Source organism: Peromyscus eremicus, chromosome 14, assembly GCF_949786415.1.
Source record: "Peromyscus eremicus chromosome 14, PerEre_H2_v1, whole genome shotgun sequence".
Taxonomy (NCBI): Eukaryota; Metazoa; Chordata; class Mammalia; order Rodentia; family Cricetidae; genus Peromyscus; species Peromyscus eremicus.
The window spans coordinates 26612096-26622608 of record NC_081430.1 but is presented as its reverse complement, the minus strand read 5'-3'; the positions used below and the strand labels follow the sequence as shown (position 1 = coordinate 26622608).

General features: G+C 39.2%; 1 protein-coding gene across 1 annotated transcript in view; it reads left to right on the top strand.

Moving 5' to 3' along the window:
* Positions 1-10513, top strand: part of Slc25a21 (solute carrier family 25 member 21) — a 482653-nt gene that overhangs the window by 152732 nt on the left and 319408 nt on the right. The gene's annotated exons all lie outside the window — the stretch shown is intronic.

The window sequence follows — 10513 nt, the reverse complement described above, 5'->3', positions numbered from 1 at the left end:
CTCTTTATAGGGTTTAGTTTAAAAATCATGGCCAATCTGGGTGTGGAGTCATACAATTGTACTCTAGCAGTGGAGAGCCAGGCTAGGGGAGTCTTGTGTTGAAAAGGCCATCTCAGGGTACATAGTAAGATCCCTTCTAAAAACAATAAATCAGTGTTAGGGAGGTGCCTTTCTACATATGTGGTTCCAGTGGTGGTGGGTGACTGTGTAAACATGGGGGCTACACATTCCTGCTGTAGTGGCCAGGGCCCCCTCTTCATCACATTGTAGGTGAACAAAGCAGTGTCAGGAATGTATCCATATTTACCTTGTATATTTCCCACACAACTCTGCATAGAGATAGATAAGGCAAATGTCAATTATCCCATTCAGTAAACCCACAAAATGAACACTTATGGGACAAAAGATACATGCAGGGGATATCTAGAGCCAGCAGAAGCCTAGCAAATTGCTTGCATAGTCTCTCTTTCAATATTTTTAGGCACTCTGAGAAGGTCCATTGGTCTCCTCTAAGTTTTATGAAGATAGTGAGTAAAACTGATATTTGGGATTTGAGCAACAGTTACAAAAAAATTTTAAAATACACAGAAACAAATGCAGAATCCCAATGGCAGATATTCCAAATGGAACTTGGTGTATGTTTGAATACACCACATATCATGGTTTTGTTGAAAGGTTGAATGAGTGTGTACCTTAATATACTCTAGATTATTTCTTCCATTAAACTGTGCTAGCAAAATGAAGGCAGATGGATAAGCTTCCCTCCACCCACTTTTCTAGAGAAATGCATTTCTTGCGTAAGACATGCTGGGTTGCCTGACGCTTTTGGCTTTTCAATGCCAAAGTAAATCCCAAGCCACCAGATAGAACTTTTAGCCAAGGCTTTTGCATGATCGGTTTCTAAAAATGCAGCATTTAGTCTGGCCAATCTAACTCAGGGCCAGGTCTTGGAATAACAAGCTGTCATCTCATGAGAGAGCACATTGTAACAGATAATTCATGCTGTCAATTTGACAACTCACCTCATTATTTCTTCAGTACGTGTCTCTTTGTCTCTATCATCTATTCCTCTAATGTTAAAATCAGTCTCAAATGTTTTCACATTGTTAAGTGAGAATTGATTGGGTCCAAGAGGATGCTATTTCTTTACTGTAGAAAATTGGAAAGATCCCATTTGGGGCAGGGTGAAGAGTAACAAGTATTACTGGAAGAAATGACAAATTCAAAAGCATTAACTATTTCTGTGGTTCTGAATCTTTGTCACTTTTCAGACCTGGCATTAATTGTTTTGTAAAAGGGAGGACTGCAATAAATTGAATGTGTTCTTTGTAAGATAACCTAAACGTTGGCAACAGGAAAATGTTGAGGGAAATAGGAGTTAGAGAAATCAAGGTATTTGGAATTCTGGAGCAGCATTCTAGAAAATCAGCTACTAATCAATAATCAAGGACAAAGTGAAGATGTCCAGGTGCTGTTTTTTGTTTTTGTTTTTTTTTTCCTTCAGCCAGTGCAGCAAACACTTGTATGACTAATGTGACATGGTGGCTTCTAATGAGTCCTGTTTTTTCTAAGCTGGACAAATGATTGGTGCTAGCTCTTTTTCTTAAAAAAAAATTTTTATTTTGGTGTGTGTGTGTGTGTGTGTGTGTGTGTGTGTGTGTGTGTGCTATCACAGGCATGTAAGTGTCCATGGCAGTTAGAAGACTGTGGTTCTCAACCTTCCTAATGCTGTGACCCTTTAATATAGTTCCTTATATTGTGGTGACGCCCAAAAATAAAATTATTTTCATTGCTACTTCATAAGTGTAATTTTGCTACTGTTATGAATTGTAATGTAAATATCCATGTTTTCTGATGGTCGTAGGTGACCCCTGTGAAAGCATCTTCAATCTTGAGAATGGCTGCCATAAGAAGACATTGGCTCCCTTGGAGCAGCAGTTATAGGCAGGGTTCCTGACTGTGGGTTCTGGAAACTGAAACTGAGTCCTCTCTGCAAGAGCAGCACGTGCTATCAACCTCTGCACATCTCTCCAGACTCTAGTGCCTGTTTCTTATTCAAAGCTGGGATAATTGGTGAGCTAGACTCAAGAACAATATTAATTTACTGTTATCTAGCAAATTATTTTTTAGAGAGCTGTTTTGTTATTAACTCAACAAACCATAATGGACTTAATTCTGAAGAAGGAAGAAATTCAGATGACAAAATAAAGCCGTAATGGAGGTACAATGACATTGTGATTTGCTTTACCGTTATAGGTGAATACAGGCTGTTTATGTTCCCTGTCATAGCTCCTTTCATTAGTTGTATAGTGTACTTTAATTCCACATACACTGGCTTTGAATATATAGCTTTAAAAAAATCTCAGCTTTGAATACATAATGGGTGTGCATGTATTTACATGAAAAGGATACAACAGATTGAATTGTAAGAGAATGGAAATTGTAAAATATACATACGACAAATTTAATCCATAAGTACAGTGTTTTAAAACCAACATGCATGATAACTAAGTAAACTCAATTTTACCAGATACCATCTTTATATTTCCTATATTGCACAAATCCCTTCTTTAAAAATTTGTATATCATTTACTACACAACTGTGGCTGTTTAATACTGACAAGTTTCCTAGACAAGATGTCACAGTGCCTAACCTATGGGGATCAACAGCCCCCCAAAGTAAAAAGTTAAAACTAAAGTGCTGCCTGAGTTTCTTGTAGATAAATATCCAAGTGAGTCGATCCTGAGGACTGAATTCTCTGACCTGCTTTCTATGGGTTTTTTTTTTCTATCACACTGTGTGCATGCGTGTGTGTGTGTGTGTGTGTGTGTGTGTGTGTGTGTGTGTGTGTGCATGTGCGTTTGCGGGTCTGTGTTCAGGTGCTTCTGAGTAAGCTAGACTGTAAACAGTGGGAGGAAGATGCAGCCTTCCAAAGGCGAGGTAACTTGCCTATGCTGGAAAGGGCCCCAGAAGCCTCATGACTGTTCTCACGAGTTCTCACGAGGCGCAGGAGGTGGCCAGAGAATGACTGGAACAAATCTGGATTTTGTTTTGCTCAGAGGTGTTTACCTGATCATTAGCTGTTTGGTGGCACAGAAAATGTTCAATCCATCCATCTTCCTGTCTAGTGGCTTTTCTGTTGGCCCCATGAATTATGTATTTTCACTAACTGAACACATAACCTTGGCCCAGGTGCTCTCAAATGCTTCAGTAACATGAAAGGCATGTGCTGACTCTGTAACCGTTTTTATTTCTGTCTGCGACAGGTTTTAAGTTAGCAGATAAAACATTCTTGACATCTTTAATACCCTTTATAGGGTCTTTTATAAATAATAGTTGTCAGTCAACAGTTTTTCCATAAGCACTGAAATTTTTAAAATAAAATCTGGTGGGTGGTTGCAGGTTGTGATTGGAAAATAAAAACCACCTATTTACTTGTTTTAACCATCAAACGCCTCATTCATTATTTTGCCATTTTGAAAATGTTGTTGTAATGCCCCAGAGAACATGTGGCACCAATGAGCTAATCATCGTCAAAGAAAACTTGTATTCTAAGAGAATTTGCAGCATGATTCCTGGAGGTCAGATTATGAAAGCTTAATGGTTAGATCCTTTAAACTGGCATTGGTTAGCATGTCACTCAAAGTAAGGACACAGATTACCTGGGTGTTTGGCAGTCAAGAAATTTGTAGTATTTGGAGAGGGCACTTTATTAATGAATAAAATAATCTAGAAAGTGATTATCTGTTTAGATTTTATTTATTTATTTATTTATTTATTTATTTATTTATTTATTTGTGTGTGTGTGTGTGTGTCTGTGTGTGTGTAGGTATGGGTTTGAGCATGTGAGTGTGGTGCTGCCTAAGGCCAGATGAGGGGCTCAGATCCCCTGGAACTGCATTTACCGGTGGGTGTTAGCCACCTCATGTGAGTGCTGGGCACTAAACTTGGATCTCCCGCAAAAGTACTATTTGCTTTTAACCGATTACTCATCCTTCCTACCCTCAAGGTGCTCATCTTACTAGGTAGTTAGATGAGTGTTTCCCGCTGCCCCTACACACCAACCCCTGAAAGCTTAGAAGGAGAAGCTGTTGAACATGAAGGCCCTGAAGCTGAGTTCTCTGTACTTTAATCCCCATTGCTCTAACCTGAATTGAGTTTGTCCTCTACACTGTGTTTTCTGCTTGGTGTCTTCAGTGCAGTTACATCTGTCTGGTCATCAACAGGTCATTTCATCTTTAACCCCTCAACATGCTTTGTGCTAGGATTTGAACATGATAAATATTTGCTTAATGGACAATGAAATGTATAATCCTTTGAATCTTTTTCTGTTTATACAACATATGCTTCCCCAAGAGCCAGAAATGACTTGTAGGGAAAAGAAAGTTAAGAAATATGGCCTGTATGTGTTTTGTGCCTATTGAAATAAGAAGATTTCATTAGGCAGTAACCTGGGATAAAATCTCCTCTTTCTTTTTGTATCTATAAGTGCTATGTACATGTGTTTGTGTATGCATGTTTGCATGTGTGCAAGCACACATGTGTTAGCATGCCTGTGCATGTGCGTGTGTAGTTCTGAAGTTGACACTAGGTGTCTTTCTGAATTTCCCTCCACTTCTTTTATTGAGACAGGGTCTCTCACTGAACCCACAGTTCACCAATTCAGTTAGTCTAGCTACCCAGGTTGCCCTAGGGATCCTCCATTTCTGCATCCCGAGTGCCAGGGTTGAAGGCCACTGCCATGTTTGCCCAACTTTTATGTAGATTCTGGAGGGTCTAAAGTCAGGCCCTCAAACTTGAATAGCAAGTGATTTATCCGCTGAGCCATCTCCCAAGCCTTGAGCAAAAATTCCTTACACTTTACCAGAAAGAGGAAATATGAGGAATGAGATGACTTCCATTTCATTAAAAGAAAACTAATGCATATTTTGAACTTATCTGTCAATATGTCTGCTGTTCCTCTATGCAGGGCAGCTCTTGGTGAGTAGACAACATGTCTTAGATCTGCATCTCCGGTGTCAATCATGGTGATCAGCACAAATACACATGAATGTGGACTAGTTTAATGGAAAAAAAATAAAATGAAAGAAGTAAATGAAGAGAGAAGGAAGAAAAATAAGAATTGGGAAAGAAAATACATTCCAGAGAACTATCAGGAAAAGCGGAAATGAGGCAATTTAACCCTATGACAGAAGACAGAGCACGGTTCTTCGGAGTCAGAGCAGTCAATGGGCCTAAGTCATGAACAGAGTGTGACCCATTAAGAATGTTACTGAACGCTGGGTGGTGGTGGCACACGCCTTTAATCCCAGCACTCGGGAGGCAGAGCCAGGCGGATCTCTGTGAGTTCGAGGCCAGCCTGGGCTACCAAGTGAGTTCCAGGAAAAGGCGCAAAGCTACAAAGATACCCTGTCTCGAAAAACCAAAAAAAAAAAAAAAAAAAAGAATGTTACTGAACTTCTCTAGGCACCAGTTTCCCCGTCTGTTACATGGGTTATTTATCCATTCACAGCTTATTGATCTATTGTGTGCCAGGCATTGTTCTAGACCCTGGAATTGGTCAAGGTATAGGGGGATGATTACAATAATCTTTACTCTTACAAAGTTTATGTTTGAGTGGAAGAAGACATATACATATAGATATACATTATAAATAGCATGTAGTCAGTTTATTGTCATTGGCTCATTTTCTTTGTAAACTTTCAAGTCATCAGCTTCTTAAATTTTGAAGCAGACTTTTCCATTATCTCTACTAATGCATTATTTCTCCATCTCCAAATTAATTTTAAATGTTAGTATATGAAACTAATGGGCTTAATTATGATATATCCTTGCATAAATGCCAATATACATTTTGTCCTCCCTCCCCAACTGTACTTTCCTCCCACCCCATTTCCTTTAATGATACCCTCCTCATAAGAGCTGAAATCTTCTAATCAATAAGTGGGCCAATGAACTGAATAATAGATAGTTCTCACAAACACACACAAATGGTCAATAGATATTTGAAAAGGTGTTCAGTTTCCCTAGCCATCTGGGCAATGCAAATTAAAACTGTTCTGAGATTCTGCACCACCCCATCCAGACTGGCTACCTCAAGAAAGTATATGAGAATGGATATTGCTAAGCATGCAAGGAAAGAGGAGCCAGCCCTATTGACTGCTGGTGGACGTGTAATGGGTGCAGCCACTGTGGAAATCAGTATGCTTCCTTGGAAAACCAAAAGCAGCACTATAGCACAATCCAGCTGTACCATTCCTGGTCAGATGCTCAAAAGACTAAGTCAGCATGCAACAGCAACTTTGAGTATCCTCCTTTGTAGCTGTCCTATCTGCTATAGTCAGGGGAGAACAAGCCTAGAAGCCCATCAACAGATTACAGACCTGGAAAGAAAAGTGAAACCTGTACCTCAGTGGTCTAGAAATAGAGGACTCAGAAATCAACCCACACTGCTGGTCTAATTTCAGCAAAGGTGTCTAAAAACTATATGGGGTAGCAAAGGGGGTGTCATTCTCCATCATATAGTACTGGGAAACCAAGATAGCCATATGTAGAAATGTCTAATTTCTCACTCTGTACAAAAATCAATTCAAAATTAATCAAAGATCTTAATGTAAGACTTAAACTGTGATTTTTTTCTTGCCTATTTGCAGCTTGACTCTCATTTAAAAACTGGGCTCACTTTTTAAGACTCCTTTTTTAAAAAAAAATTTAGATTCACAGCAAAATTGAAAGGAAAGAACAGAAGTTGTTTCCTGAACTCCCACATGTATACCTTCCTCCAAATACCAAAGTGTACCCAAGAAGCACACTGGTTATCACTGATTAACCTGCACTGATGCCATGATCACCCAAAGTCTTTAGTTTACATTAGAGCTCATTGAGGATATTGTATGTTCTTGGGCTTTGAAAATTGTAAAATGATATGAAGTTGCCTTTAGAGTACAATACAGGATACTTAAGGTCCTCTGTGCTCTCTGCACTTTCAACCCTCTCCCAAATCCAAACCTGGCAATCTCCCATCTTTTTCTGTCTCTATAGATTGCCTTCTCCAGAGGGCTATATAACCAGAATCATGCATTTCTGTAACCTTTTTAGATTGTCTTCTTCCACTTCAATAATATGGGTTTAAAGTACTTCCTCTCTTCCCCTTCCCTCCCCTTTCCTTCCTAATGAGTGACAATGAATAACAATGAATAAGATTTTATTGTCTGAATTTACTACAGCTTTATTTCACAAAAAATTACCAAATTGTCATCCAATATAATTACACCATTTTACATCCCTACCAACAATGAGTGAGAATTCTTCTTGCTTCTCTTTCTTGTCAGCATTTGATATTATCATGGTGTGGATTTGGACCATTCTGTGTATGATAACTTATGTTGTTTTAGTCTGCTCTTTCCTTATGGTGTAGGATGTAGAACATCTTTTAACATGCTTATTTGTCATCGATATGTGGTCTCTGGTGAGGCATCTGTTAAGATCTTTGGTCCATTTTTAAATTAGCTGTTCATTTTCTTATTGTTGAGTTTCAAGAGCTCTTTGGACCTTTTAGAAAGCAGGTTGTTTTTAACAGATACAAACAGTCTCGTTGTCACACATTTGACTAAATGCTCTCTGTATCCATTATGTCTAAATCGTCCATAATGAAGCATACTTAATTTGGGCTTCTAGATGCCCTAATATTTATGAGCAGTGGTACTAGCCATTCTCTGTCAATGAACATTGATATTATTAGTCCATACTCACCTTTTTATAATCTCCTTCACACCTGTGTTTCTGTGCCTGTACTGAAACAGATTGTCCTAACTTCCTCATTAACCCAGCACTCACTGATGTAATGTTTTCCAGTGTATTCTATATGACCCTCAGTCTGCAAGGCAGACTGCAAGAGTTCTGAGGTCAATTAACTTTAAAGAAAAATGTATTTTATACCCCCATTGGAAGTTTACTAGAGTATATAATCATTTTTACAGCTCCAAGTGAGAAACATGTTTGACTGCTTATCGAGCATGCTCAAGACAAAAGTTACCTTCAGGTAGAAACTTGCTGTTTTTCTGCAGAATTAATGTTCCCGCGATCATACTTTTGTAAAATGGTTGGACAGATGTCTTGGTGAGAAATCCAGAGGAAAGGGATCCAACATGGAAGCTGGCTTTGGTTGCAGAACCCTGGGTGAAACAGCTTATCTGCTGTCCTCGAGATTTCTCATCAGTTAATGGCAATAATAGCAGGCACTCCTGTGGTCATTTTAGGCTTCACTCAGGATCCCCAGGATGTATAGAAATGAAATTGGATGAAAGCATGTTATGAGTATCGCTAGTGCAGTTTTAAGCTCTGTGATTTGTTTTTCAAGAGTCAAGTCTTTACGGCTCATCATACCCATATCCTCAAGCCACCTTTATTCTTCACCAGGGTAGTAAATGCATTGCCACACTCCGTTTGCCTCACCAGCTGCATAATGCACACTTCTTACCCACATCTAAGCCTGAAGCCTCCCCAGCTACAGACTGCTGTCCTCCACCTTGTCTCCTGTCTCCTCTCTCTTTGCTCTCCAGGCCACTCAGAGGAAAGTGCCTCCTCCCCGCCCCAGAGACTGGAGCTGCACAAGGTGCCCCCAGTGCCTGGCACTTCGCGGGAGCTGAATCCGGGATCTTTCTATTTTTCTGAGTTACATCATCCTGTTTTCAATTTTTGTGCCCACAGCACTGGGGAGGGGCTCCCTCTTTCATCCCGAATGTGTTTATCATCAGGGTTCCCACAACATAATCCTTCACTGGCTTTGCCCTGGTTCTAGTTCTGAGAACAAATTGTCCTGCGGCTGGGACACGACCTGCTTCCCTACTGCGCGCTCTGCGCTGTCACTTCCAGCTTATCCCTTCTCTTCCCTTACTGAAGTCAGATGCGAACTGGTCAGAGTGCGTGGGACTTTAAGCCTTCCCTCTTTCCTTTTGGATTAATTGCTCCTCATTTTTACTGTTTTCCCCTCCTTTCATTTTTCTCCCGTCCATTCCTGTTTGAAGACCCATAGCGGAAACAGGTTTTGATATTCTGTTATTGTTCTTTGGTAGGAGTGAAGACATGGAGAAAATATAAGCTGAGAAAGTTGTCTCGAGAGAGGAAAAACTCATGTTTCAAAATCATGGTCCGAATAATTTCCCAACAGCCCAAGGTCCCACAATATGTCACGGGAGATGCAAATGACTCCTGAAGCTGGTGGAGAGAAAAGATTTGTTAGAGAGTAGATTTAGTAGCTCCTGGAACTGTGAAGTTAAAGGAAAATACAGCTGAGTCCTGGATGTCACTTGGTGACAGGAACAATAATTAGAAAAGGAATAATAAGTATTATAAGTGATCCCACATTTCTACCTTTTTCATGGAGGGCGTGAGCCCTGAGGACAATATAGACCTGTGGCTTTAAGTCTTCTGTTGGGCATAAAATAATTGTTCAGTGTTGATCTGGGGGAGATGGAATCTATAGACTTGCACGTGCCCAGCCCTGGAAGTTAGTTTAGAAGTTACACATTCCTGTTAAGAGTAGCCTAGCACCTGACAATGAGTGCTGCTTAGCAATTCCAAACCCCTATTTACTGTTGGTATCAAGATTTATTTATTTGTTTGTTTGTTTATTTTTTTATTTATTTATTTTTGCTTGTAGGACTTCCAGGAAATGTGATTCTAAGAAAAAAAATTTTAGAGTGTTTGAAATATTAAATACTTATGAGTACTAATGTTACTGTAGAAAATTTCATTGTCACTTAAATTTGTTTATTCTAATAACAGCATGTCATTAATTATAGAATCCAGGGTTAAAGCATTAACTTTGACAACTTCTATGTAGTTTTTTATTATATAATTAGAAATTATTAGTTTTCTTTACCATGCTTCTAGAAAAGATAAAGCATCAGTTGTACATGTCTCAAACTGTCCACTTAGAAAAACTTGATTTTTACCTTCATCCAATTTATTTAAATCCACTTCTTGCATTGCAATTTCTTTTTATTAGTAGAGTTAATAATATAATATAAGTATTATATTCTTCTTACAAATGGGAAAACCAATATAGTTTTGATAACCTAGGATCCAAATCACACTGTTTTTAAAACAGAATCTAAAATAACGTACACTTGGTTTGCTACCTCCCAGTTACCAAATGTTGTTTTCAATAACTTACCTACATTATGCCTAGTTTTCAAAACATCCTTCCATATAGATGCCGTTCTCTTTTTATGGATGGGGAAGTAGAGCTTTGATTGTTGTCTTTGTCAGGCTTCTACTGCTGTGATAAAATACCACGACAAAACAACTTTGGTGGAAAAGGTTTATTTGGCTTACACATTTACAGTCCCTCATGGCTTACGCATTTACAGTCCCTCACGAGGGAAGCCAAGACTGAAACTCAGGGCAGGAACCTGGAGGCAGGAACTGAAGCAGAGACCACAGAAAAATGCTGCTTGCTTGCTTATACCTCCTGGCTTGCTTGGCATATGTTTTTTTTATAGCTCCCAG